The sequence below is a fragment of the Cornus florida genome, unplaced genomic scaffold, assembly GCF_030987335.1.
Source record: "Cornus florida cultivar Cherokee Brave unplaced genomic scaffold, ASM3098733v1 CherokeeBrave_3.0.0_Hap2_Chr05, whole genome shotgun sequence".
NCBI lineage: Eukaryota > Viridiplantae > Streptophyta > Magnoliopsida > Cornales > Cornaceae > Cornus > Cornus florida.
In genome coordinates, this window is record NW_026775575.1 from 107,785,122 (window position 1) to 107,797,749 (window position 12,628).

Genomic DNA, 12,628 nt, shown 5'->3' on the forward strand with positions numbered 1-12,628 from the left:
CTATATGCTTATTTAGAGAAGTGTACTTTCGTTCCGCTATTGCTACAAAACATGTGAGTTGTGAACAATTAATTTGAACAAATTATAACTCCATTTGATCAAGGAATTTTTGAAATGAACTTTTGGCCTTCATATAATTGCTGCTATAAGAGCAGTGTTTAGGGCACCCAATTCTATTCAACGTGACCAAATTCCTCTCAGGTGATGCCAAATATTGTTTCCATTTAAATCTTGTTGCAATTAAATTTTCATCTTCTATGTGTTAGTTAACTATAGTTAAATTTTTTTTTAACTTCAGTTATTTATCCTATATATATTACACATTACACACAAACTCATCTTATTCCTATTCCCCGTCTGCATAAACATATACAGTGGTATAGTACACAATTTGCATCTTAATATATATATATTGCATATACAATATAAATTTTGATCTCAGTTAATTTCATGTAGCCATTCCATATACATAATAAATACAGTCAGTAGTCTCGATTTTAATTTTTTAATCTAACAAGGCCTTGCTTTTCAGACACAAACGGTTTATGTTGTGAAATACTGACTATGTTTTGTTTAATTTAAATTTCATTATTTGATACATTTTAAAATTTTGACAATCTTTGCCATTCCTTGCATTGGATTCGGTTTGGATTGACTTGAATATGAGTAAGTTAAAATAGATCAATTCATTTACAATGAGTCAAAATAGATTGGGTCAACCTATCATAATTCAATGTCCATTTTTTTATCATAACCCAACTTATTTATAATTATCATACGGGGCATGTTTATCACGACCCAGCCAACTTACAAGACCCGAACCATTACCCAACTATTTTATAAGACCCAACCCGTTTTCATTAAAATAAAATAAAATAACTCGTATTGACCGAAAGCTTTGGAACTGAGCCTTGGTCTTTTCCCTTAGGGTGTGTTTGGATAATATTAGTTATGAGAGAAAAGAAAAGAAAAGAAAGGATAGTTTAGTGAGAAAAGAAAAGAAAAGAAAAGAAATGATAGTAATAATTTCTATTTGTGTTTGGATAGACCGGGGAGAAAAGAAAAGAAAGGATAGTTATTCTTGTTTGGATAAGATAGAGGAGAGAAAAGAAAAGAAAGGATAATAGACAAATTACTTTTTTATCCTTTCATAACCATGGGACTTGAATGGAATAATAAATCTGTGTATTGATTTGTGGAGGCTAATTTTGGTATTATCAAAATACCACTAAAATCACTATCCTTTCTCTCCCTATCTCTCCTTATCTTCTCAAAATTGAGGAGAAAGCAAATGAAAGATAAGGAGGGATAGCTATCCCTTCCTATCTCTCCTTATCCCTCCCTATCCCTCCACTTAACTTACCCAAACACACACTACACTATCCTCTCTTTTCTTTTCTCTCCCTATCCCTCCAAATCAACCCTACCAAACACACCCTAGAGATTGCGCTGAAGCTTGAGAGTTAACTCAGATCTTCATTTTTCTCTCACCACCAGGTAATATTTACTCATATTGTTATTTTAAGCTAGGTTTTGCTACCAATTTCTGTTTAAGGTAGAAGAATATAAGAAGGCTTCGACCTGCTCTGTTTCGCGGTTATGCCAAAAACTCAACTATCAAAATCTCTCTTTACACCAATCCTCCGTAGTTGTCCTTTTTTTCTATCGTCAATTCCTTCTATTTGATGTTCGTTTGCCAATTCCGATCGGTAAGAACACATTATTTTTTTGTTGATATATATATATATATAGGGTTGTGATTTGTGAATTAGGGTTTCAATTAAAAAATCGATTTCTAAAGGTTTCCTAGTCCAATCAAAACGTGTATTTATATATATATATATATATATATATATATATATATAATTTCTTTTCTTTTCTTTTTTTATAATTAATTTTATCTTTTCCACCTCAATTGGATATGTCTTATTTGAAAAAAAAGCAAAATTTTTGTTAATTGTTTTCTGATCTACTTAACCCTACTGGGTATTTTATTTGCCGTCAAAAGTAAGTAAATAGATCCGAAAATGCGAGTTTTTTTGTCCTACAATCTTACTATCCTCTGATTTATCTTTTTCAATAGTTTTTATCGAGTGCGGATGTAGGGTGGTAGTGGGTTTGAGTCCACTGGATTTTTTTTTTGACTGCTTCAAAATTAGTCGACCAATCAAGTCCATGTCAAGTTAGTCAACTCATTCATCATACTAAAATAAAGGTCCAAGCCAAATAAGCCCAGGGTCGGCCCTGACCCAAGGCGACAAAGGTGGTCGCCTAGGGGCTCAAAATTTTTAGGCCCATGGATGATGGGCCACCAGGAAAAAAAAAAATTTTTAGGGCACATCATTTCAGCCTCCCCAATCGCCTCCAACTCTATTCTCGTTCTCAACTCTGAACTTGCCTTCTCTCTCTGCAACTGCAAACTTCAAAATCTACAAGAATCAGAAGTTCAAAACCCATATATTTCAGTTTATCTATCTTTCGGCAAGAATTAAGAGTTCAAAACCTATTACCTATATCAACACCCATATCAGATTGTTCAAAAAATCAAAACCCATATCTTTCAGTTTCCATCGCCTGCTGTTCCAGTTCGGGTTCGCCGTTCGCAAGCTTCAGCCGCTGGCTCTCAACTCTCAAGCTTGCCCCCCCTCTCTCTGCCACTGCTAAGTTGTTTGTATGGGTTTTGTTTTAAATTTTTTTTTTCTTTCTAAATCAACTAATCAAGGTCTGTAATTCTTGTTTTGGAAACTAAATCCTATTTGGGAGAAATTTTTTATGATCTTTTTCATATAATTTTTTTTCCCCACACAATATAAAGGAACAAAATTTGCATTGCATTTTGAGGTGATCACCGTAATCTGCATTTTATTTTATTTTATTCTTCTTATTATTATTTTGTCAATTATGACTACAAGAAAATTTGAATCTGGGCATGAAAAAAGAAAAAAAAAAAAGAATCTGAATTGGATTAGAAATCTGCAGAGATTGAATCTGAAACAATTTTTATCAACATGCCAAGCTTTTTGAAGATGGAAATCTTTTCAGAATTAAAAAAATAAAAATCATAACAAGAACTTTGACAAGCAAAAGTACATAATATAGGGTAAAGCTCTAAAGTTGCTTCTTGAAAATTAAAATACTTACAAAAAGCATGCTTTTGAGTGAATTCCATAGTGTTGGAAGGGGCTTGCGGCTAGTAGATTCTCAAATAGGATTAGTAAATTGGTCAAAAGAAGAGATAGGGTACTGAGTGGTGAATTGTTCAGAAATAAATTGGTAATTTTTTTTATTAATTACCCAAATTGGATTTTCTATGCCTTAAATCAGTCAATTGTTTAAAGAAACATTGTTAATTAACTAAAATTGAATTAAACTAACAGTTGATTTTGGTTGATATATTTTGATTTAGCCCGCACCATTGAGGAATCCTGGATCCGCCCTTCGTTTTTATTCAAACCTCAATAGTTAGATTTTGAAGGTTTTGCTCCAATCTAGTCCTTTTAAACTTACTAAGCTAATCTTATAGCTATAGATTTTTTTGGCAAGTCTTGTAGCAATAGATTTACAAGGGGTACTCATTGACTTTTGCTTCTACAAGTAAATAGTATAAAGGTTTGGCTATGCACCTTTCTCCTCACTCCCTCCATTAAACACTGGTTTTTGTTTGAGAGGCTGGTCTATTACCATTTATATGGCTTGATTGGTAACATGTATATGCTGATGGAGTATGGGGTGTGCTGTTGATTGAGAAACATGTACATGTTTTGTTTGAGATATTGGTTTATTTCCTTAGTCAACCTTTTTCTTTTTAAAACTTTTTTTGGGTGGTATTTTTGTTATTAGCTTGTTACACTTCTTTGGGTTTTTTTCTTTGTTTTTCTGTTCTAGCAGAAACGTTTTAGAATTAGAGTTCTTGCAATTTTGATAGCACATGAGATTAGTTTTGCAATTGTTTGATCGTTCTGTGGATACTAATATCCTAAAACAAATTATAGGGAAAAAAAAATATTCAAAGCCTAATATTTTACATATAAATATGATTTTTATGCACTTGTTATATATAAGGTTTTAGATAAATATGTGATTTTTATATAGGCTTGTATAAAAGTCTTTTGCAAACGCTAATCTTTGCAGCTGCCTCCCTTCTCCCCTGAGTAGTTGACGTCGAAGTGGAAGAGAAAGAAAAGTGGGGTGGAGTTTTTCTTGTTTTTGGGGATTGGATTAAAGTTTTGGCTCTAACAACTATCAAAGGGTCAACGAGCATTATGCCTCCTCAGTCCTCAGGAACTTAATTTCATTGCTCCTCTCATTTCTTTAATTGGCATTTTAAGGTCTATAATAACGTGTTTGTTTTTTTCGATTTTGTGAACCATCTTCAGTTGAATGATTCTCGTTGTTATCATTATTGTATGTCCTTATGTTTGTGATGCTAGCTTACGACTAAAAATAGTTCAACTACTAATGTCAATATTTAAAAATATGACTTTTTCCTCCCAAATTCTAGGTTTACTGAGAAAAAAATCTCATGGGAATGGGTGGAGTGGGCAAAAGATAGCCGATAGGTATGTTTTCTGGACTTATTATTATTCTTTTATTAATTAAGGATAAAGCATTGTATTTATTTCGTTTCCCCACTTCACCCTAATGTTATTGAACGGTTATAATCAGCTTTTCAGACTTGAAATACTGACTAATCTGATTTATGTGATCTTTCTTTGAATGGTGTATAATTAAGGCCAACAAAACCATTGCAGCACCCATTTGAGAATGATTTGAAACCTATGTTTGCTATCATTTATACAAGTTAGCTATGAAAGAAATAAAAGTCATTTTGGAATTTGTTTTTATCATTTTGAAATATGGAATTTGTTTTTATCATTTTGAAATACAAGGTATCATTTTGGAATTTGTTTTTACCTCTCCTTGAAAGGAGATCTAAAAGCATGATGGTGGTGATTGTGATTGTGATCGGAGCTTCGAATTTGAGCATTGCACTCTCAATGGCGAGCCAGACTTGATGCAGAGGATGGAGAGAGAAATTAAACACTAGTTCAGTAGTTGAATGGGTTTGGTGAGATTGGTAGAAGGGCAAAACTGTCCTTTTAAATTTATGATATTTTACCATTAAAATTAGTTATATATTGATGGGTAATTTTGCTTTTCAGACACTTTAAGGGTCTGTTTGGATTAAAATTTTGTGAGGGGGTGTCATTGTCCAAAAAAAGTCCAACTTATATATGGGTATCATTATAGCAAATCTCAGGAGGTGCCGTCGTAATAAAATTGCTCCACTGAAATTACATATAAAAAAATTAATATTACCCTGTAACATAGGCCACCTATATAATTTTTTGAGTTCGTCCATGAGTGTCATGTCATATAACTCATAGACAATAAAACATGACATATCTGGAAGATAACATGTTATATTTAAAAATGGGTTGAAAAAGAATGCAAGATGTACACGGGCTAACATGTAAAGTATTGGAGAGGGAAGTAAATGTTGTGAGGTTATTCCTATTCTTACTTTGGTGTCACCTGCAAGATAATGATCATATGAAAAAAATTTCTACAGGAAATATTTAAATTCTCTAAAAATTTTATGCGGAAAAAAGAGAAATTTTATACCCAAAAATAGAACATGTGACCAATTAATTTGAACTTGTTGAATTTGAAATAAGCTTTTAGTCTTCCTATCATTTTTTTCATCCATGCCTTCATGGAGGTGAGAACATTCGACCCTTTTTTTTTTTTTTTTTCATTCGACGTTTATGATGGCCATTTCCTTTTAGGTCATATATTGGCTCCATTTGAATCTTATCTTCCATCATTGTTATATCGCCCTCTACATCACTTCATTAAGGAAGAATGGAAGATCACCACTACAATGCCACATCAATAACATCACAGAAGCATGTTTTTTTCTTCTCCAATTAAAATTTTGTGACCCAAATTATTTTTTCAGAAATGAAATTATATATATATATATCCTTCTGCAAATTTAATGGAGTTCATATTTTCTTTTTGAAATAGGTCTCAAATTTCATATCCTCTTGATTATGAAAAGATAAATTCAAATTTCTTAGTTCTGGATCAGACTCCATTAAGCCAATGTTAATGAAGTGAATTAATTCATGTGAGATCAGGGTTTCACTGAATGTTGAAATAGGCCCAATTTTTAGTCTTGGGTAAAATGGGCCCATATGTAGTTAGTTAGCCCAATTTTTAGTCTTGGGTCAAATGGGCCCATATGTAGTTAGTTAACCTTGGTTAGAAAACTTTACCAAGGTTAAAATCACTTTTTCACTCTATATAGTACACAATACTCATCTATCAAGCTAGGTTCTACCATTTTTGCATCGTAATTTCTCTGTTGTCTCTGCAAATACACACTGGTTGGTTGGTTACACAATTTTTGCATCTTAATGTCTCTCTATCTCTCCAAATACACACACAATCACACACCATTTTCATATACACAAACCCCATTTTTTTTTCGTCACACACACACACACACACATATATATATACAGTCTTAATTTGTTTACCAAGTGTGTCTTATTCTCACTAAATGTGTTTTGCAAATCATTAAAGGTGCACAAGCAGCATATAGATTTCTAAGAAACTTGGAGTCCAGCCTAGGATCTAATTTGAAGGTCCATGTGTTGAAATCGGGAACACTGAAGCCTACACATGCATGTGCAGGTGGTTGTGAACGGACAGGTTTAGTGTAGTTTAGTTTAGTTTGATTTCTGTTTTAAACATGTACATGAATTTTGAACAGAGATTAGTATTGTTGTTATCTTCTTTTAAATTTGTTTGATTGAGATTGCAGGATGAGAGTGCGCTGCTCCAACAACACAATTCACAGACCGGAATAAGCCACATAGGTCAATGTAGTGGCCGGAACCGTCGAGATGTTGATGAAAGGCTATCAGTTGGCTTCCTAAAAAATTGGTAATGCCGAAGAAGTTGAGGACGCTCCCAAAATGATAGCAGCGATGAATCAAAGGCTCAACAACATTGAAGCCTTGTTGCTTGAGATGGCCGGCCGTCAACAGCCTATGACTAAGGGTGGTGCCGTAACTGGTCCCGCCAAACAGGGATCATGTGCTAAGGAAAATGGTGGTTTTGGAAATGGTCAGAAACAACGGAGGAAATGGTGGTGTCGGGAATGGTCCCACACAGGGGAACGGTACTGGAAATGCTCCTAACGGCAATGAATGGGACGGGATTGACTGGTCAGATGTAGTCTGAGCCTCCGAGGATAGTCCTTGATTGGTGCCGGAATTGGTCCCGCCAAACAGGGATCATGTGCTAAGGAAAATGGTGGTTCTGGAAATGGGTTAGAAACAACGGAGGATTTGGTGGTGCTGGGAATGGTCCCACAAAGTGGAATGGTACTGGAAGTGCTCCCAACGGCAATGACTGGGACGGGATTGACTGGTCAGATGTAGTCTGAGGATGGTCTTTGATTGGTGCCGGAACTATTCCTGCCAAACAGGGATTATGTGCTAAGGAAAATGGTGGTTCTGGAAATGGTCAGAAACAACGGAGGAAATGGTGGTGCTGGGAATGGTCCCACACAAGGGAACGGTATTGGAAGTGCTCCCAACTCAACGACGATGATTTACAGTGAATTGCCTAACCAACGACGATGATTTGCAGTGAATTGCCTAACCAAATAAATTTTTAATTGACTATTTATACCAAATATAACTAAGTGGAGGGTTTTATTTATTTGTTGCATAATTGACCAATTAAAAGAGTAGGTCTAGCAACCACTCAAAAATGCATGTATGGAGTTTCATGATAGATTGAACTTTAAAGAAAACTTAGTAATATGTTGCTACTTCTTTTGGTAAACGCCACATGTGCTTTTTTATTTATTTACTTATTTGTTACTTTTTATTTTCTTGCAAGGCTGTTTAAAACTCTTTCTAATTTAAAACCCATTTATACAATTTTTTATAGTTTCTGAAGGGGAAAAAAAAAAAAAAAAAAAAAAAAAAAAAATGAATAATTCATTTAATTTATTTGATTTTATTTAGCATTAAATATTCTTAGGAGTGGGATGAACACTAAATTATCATTTTATTGACAACATAGTGTGTTACCACGAGGTTGCACCATCTTTAGTATGGTCACACTCTGCAAAATGATATAAAAAAGAATGTACAACCAAACGAGCCCACAACATAGGCAAGCCCGGAACAAAAGTTACAACCCAAAACATTGAGTCCACAACAATGGCAATCCCATAATAACAAAGGTTCACTGCAAAGGCCACTTTCAACGTACGTACCACAGTAAAACCACTTTTACCATGCACGGGCAAATTGTAAAGTTATATTGTGAAAATATTAGATGAAATAAGGCAATAATTTTTAGTATACTTCTACATTGATAAGGCTTTCAGCACCTGCACACACTATTTCTAGTATGCATAATTTTTACGAATAAAATTTTATAAAAATAAATGAAAAATAGATCAATTTGATGTTTAAGACAGAGTATGTAGAATTATGGTCATGAAAGAATAAAATTTGTTGACACCTCATTCAATTTTTGCAATAAAGGTTCAATTTATTGGCACCTGTCATGTCTTTTTTTGTCATTACATGTTAGGAGTTTATGATATGTCCTAAAAACCACTTCTTTTGCACACTACAACTTAGTGGGGCAGATGTGTGTTAGTGGGGCAGATGTGTGTTAGTGCTCACTACAACTTATTCGTAAAATTTTATAATTTTTACGAATAAAATTTTATAAAAATAAATGAAAAATAGATCAATTTGATGTTTAAGACAGAGTATGTAGAATTATGGTCATGAAAGAATAAAATTTGTTGACACCTCATTCAATTTTTGCAATAAAGGTTCAATTTATTGGCACCTGTCATGTCTTTTTTTGTCATTACATGTTAGGAGTTTATGATATGTCCTAAAAACCACTTATTTTGCACCGTACAACTTAGTGGGGCAGATGTGTGTTAGTGCTCACTGAATTACTGATTTCTCTCTCTTTCTCTTCTCATTTTTATTTTCATTTTCCTTCTAAATAAAAATTCCACAAATTATTTTTTTTAGATTTGATAAAACATTTTACTCAGTAAATATTTTATTTAAATTTCAGACAACCAAATACCAAAAAATAAAACAAAAATAGTGTAAATTTCAATAGTGCTTTTATATACACCACTGTGTTTACTAAAATGCCTGTGATATTGCATTTGATAACATATAGCGCTTGGAAGGGTCTTAACTCTTGAGATTTCACTACCCTCGACGTTGAAGCAGACCCGCGGTGTTGAGCACCTTCTGCACAACTAACCTAGTAGTTAAGCTCCGACCTTTGAAGTGGAGCTTTTAAACTCTGCCCACATGGTTGTCTGTGCTTCTACACTCGTACCAATTTATCACTTCATTCTTCACAGAAATAATTTGCATCATATATGTTTGCACCAATCCTCAAAGACAACTAGGACAAAAGACTCACTTAGCATCCTCAACCTTAGATGAGAACCGTGAAGCCACCAGCGGTACATTTTGCACTCTTTGTGAGCAGTCCCGTGTTCCTCTATGCAATGCATTATAGGGGAAAACAAAACACAGTTATAAACCCAACAAGACCACAACCACAAGCTTCGCTATTACAAGGCAGATTCATTGGCGAAAAAAAAAAGGGAGGGGGACATTGAATTACACGTAGAAGAAATTTATGGACTATTATTAGTAGAGAATTCATATTAAGGATGGGCACAACCGTGTAAGTTTCGTTTAATGTCAATGCCTTTATGAACATTTTATTTTTATTTTTTTATTAAGTATAAAAATATATATAAATATATATAAAAATTACACTTTATGACTGAATATTGGATTATTGGAGAATTTTCTCCCAAAGATCTCGTTCTATCTCTGTTCTTCTCCTTCTTCCCCATTTTTTCTTCTTTCCTTTTATCTCTTCTTCTCCTGCATTAATTGGTATCATACTCCCTCTTCTGATACAATTGGTAGCATAACATCAATCCACTGATTCTTTACACGTTGAATCCATCTAAATCTGAAACCAACTGGCAATCAGAACCTCATCAAAACCCTATATCCACTTTTGTCATCGTACTGATTTAAAGCCTCACTGAACTAGATTAATGGAGTTTCTTGCATGCAATCCCCACGCCCCCGCCCCCCGCCCCCCACCCCCTTCCTCTTTCTGACAAGCAATCAAGAAGGGAAAACTCCACATTACAAAGATGTAAAATAAGGAAAACTCCACATTACAAAGATGTAAAATCAGAGAATTCTCAACAAACCCAAGCAAACTCCTAAGAAAGAAAGGCAAAAGAACAAATGAATGGAAAGAATATCAATGGCTTTGCACAATAATAATAATAATAATAATAATAAATCCCTTAAATGTCGTCACAATACCAAAAAGCACCACTCAGAATCAACTCTGCCTATATGATAAACAACCAAACAGCAACAGGAAGAATCAGCTCTGTCCTTATGATAAACTACCAAACGGCACCAAGAAGGATATGACTTGCAACCACAGGGAGCCAAAACTCAAAAACGCCTTAACAACCCAGAAAATAATCATAGAAGGCAAAACTGATAAAAACAAGGGAATCATATTCAGAGCTATAAATCAATAATACCTAAGTCATTTTAAACCAGAAATCCAACATAGCAGAGAGCAGAACAGAACACAAAACCAGAGCAAGTACACAGAAATTACTGAAAATATGATGAAGATGCCTTTATTAGTCTGTTGAATATGCCTATTTACCGAATTTTCAGTAACCCCCAGGCTTGAGAGTCTGAATCAAATAGTCTTTTCAATTATTCTAATCTCTAATGACAGTATAAGGATCCCTTGAAGTCTCAGATAATAGCCTGTAATTCCTTTCAGACCAAAGATGATAGAAGGAAGATGAAAGAGCATAGGGTAGAGCCTTTGAAGGCAGAGCTAGCCCAATCTACCAAGAAGACCAAGACTTATAAAGAATAGTAGTACCACGCTTGCACTTGATGGACACTCAAACTCTATAAGACAATGGACAAGCAAAAAATAAATGTATATGATCTCCTATACCATGACTACATAACGCACAAGTGACATTAAAAATGTAGGAATTTAAGAATGGCTAGACATAGGATAAAACTGAATCTAGATACAGAGCCTTGAAACTAAGGCAAGTGATACCATACAACCTTTGGAAGAGCTGGTTTAATGAAACACCATGAAGATTTAGTGGATAATAAATCAGAGGAAAAGCAGGTCCAGGAAACAGCGACAAACATTATTCTAGGGGGTATGTTGAGACAGTAAATCAGCAAGAATAGGAATGGGGGGAGATCTTTGGTTAAAAGGAAGCTAAAGACCAAGAATTGTTGGAAATAATATCAGTTGCTTGGTTGTTCTAGGCAAAATCCAGAATCATAAATGATCCTTTCACCAAACTGAAAATAAATTGCCCCAAAACATTCTCAAAGGTAGAACTATATGTTAATATTCCTCCTAATTGCTAATGGTTTTGGAGGAAGTTGTTGCAACTAAGAAAGGTTGAATCCATTGCACCCATAAGGAAGAAGGAGGTTGCATGAGTAGCCAAAGATATTTAGCCATTACACTTTATTCCAAAGAAACAGATTTTTAAGGCCTAAGCCAAACTACTGAATCGGAGCTAGAAAAAATATTCCTGCTGGCTGCAGCTCGTTGAGTAAAGGCATCATTACCTGCAAATCGGAACCACAGGAGAGTGTGCATTTAACTTTAGAGAGAAGGCATCCCAACTAATAACATAATGAAGCAAAAAGGCAATAATAACATGAAGTAGCTCTTCCAATTATTTCTACAATTTAGCACAATCTCACCATTTTAGTGCTGAAATCTAAATGGGCACAACATCAAATAGATTCCAAAGAGAGAATCAATTGTTCTAAAAACCACTTAATTAAATGATGTTAATCATTCAATCATCTTTATGATGGTTTTAAGGTAGTGTATTGTAGGAATGACATGAAAAAGGAATATACGAATTCAATAGTCAAAACTCACGTCGCATGCCACTTTTAAAATTTCCTTCTAACTAGGATTCGTCAAACAATAGAGTCAATCATTTTTGCTACTTCTTTAAATTATTCTTCTAACTAGGGCCGATCAAACAATAGAGTCAATCCTTTTCTTTTGTTTAGGCACAACAAGATTATAAGGCTAAATGGACTAAAAGACACATATAGAGCATCAAAGAGGGAGGAGGGAAAAGAAGAAAGGGGATGGGGAAGAGGGGAGGGGTTGTTTACATAATTATTACCTAATATATAAATGAAAGTGCAAAGCACTTTACTTCCAAAAAATGAAATATAAGTATAAAACAAGTAATGGAAGTTCATATGACAAGTTAACTTCCTAAATGTTTCGATGTATTATATCATTTATATATCTAACAAATGCATCAAAACCTACACCAAACTAGATGGTTAATGTAATGTTTGTGTCTTATATATGTATGTGGTGCATTTTGTTTATATGTGGAGTATTTTGAAACAACAAGAAAAGGGAAAAAAAAAAGAAAATCGGCGGGACCCACCACCCACTCAAACATATGGTTTAGAGACTTTTT

General features: G+C 34.2%; 1 long non-coding RNA gene across 3 annotated transcripts; it reads left to right on the forward strand.

Annotated features, from left to right (window-relative positions):
- The first annotated feature begins 1,438 nt into the window (after positions 1-1,438).
- Positions 1,439-8,244, forward strand: LOC132308371 (uncharacterized). 3 transcript variants are annotated; one of them, XR_009482420.1, is made up of 4 exons: positions 1,439-1,497; positions 4,132-4,559; positions 6,592-6,720; positions 6,833-8,244. It is a non-coding gene; the product is annotated as an uncharacterized LOC132308371 (long non-coding RNA). The 3 variants fall into 3 exon arrangements; XR_009482422.1 differs by having other exon boundaries at positions 4,502-4,559; positions 6,833-8,241; XR_009482421.1 differs by lacking the exon at positions 1,439-1,497 and having other exon boundaries at positions 1,506-4,328; positions 4,502-4,559; positions 6,833-8,241.
- The last annotated feature ends 4,384 nt before the right edge of the window (positions 8,245-12,628 follow it).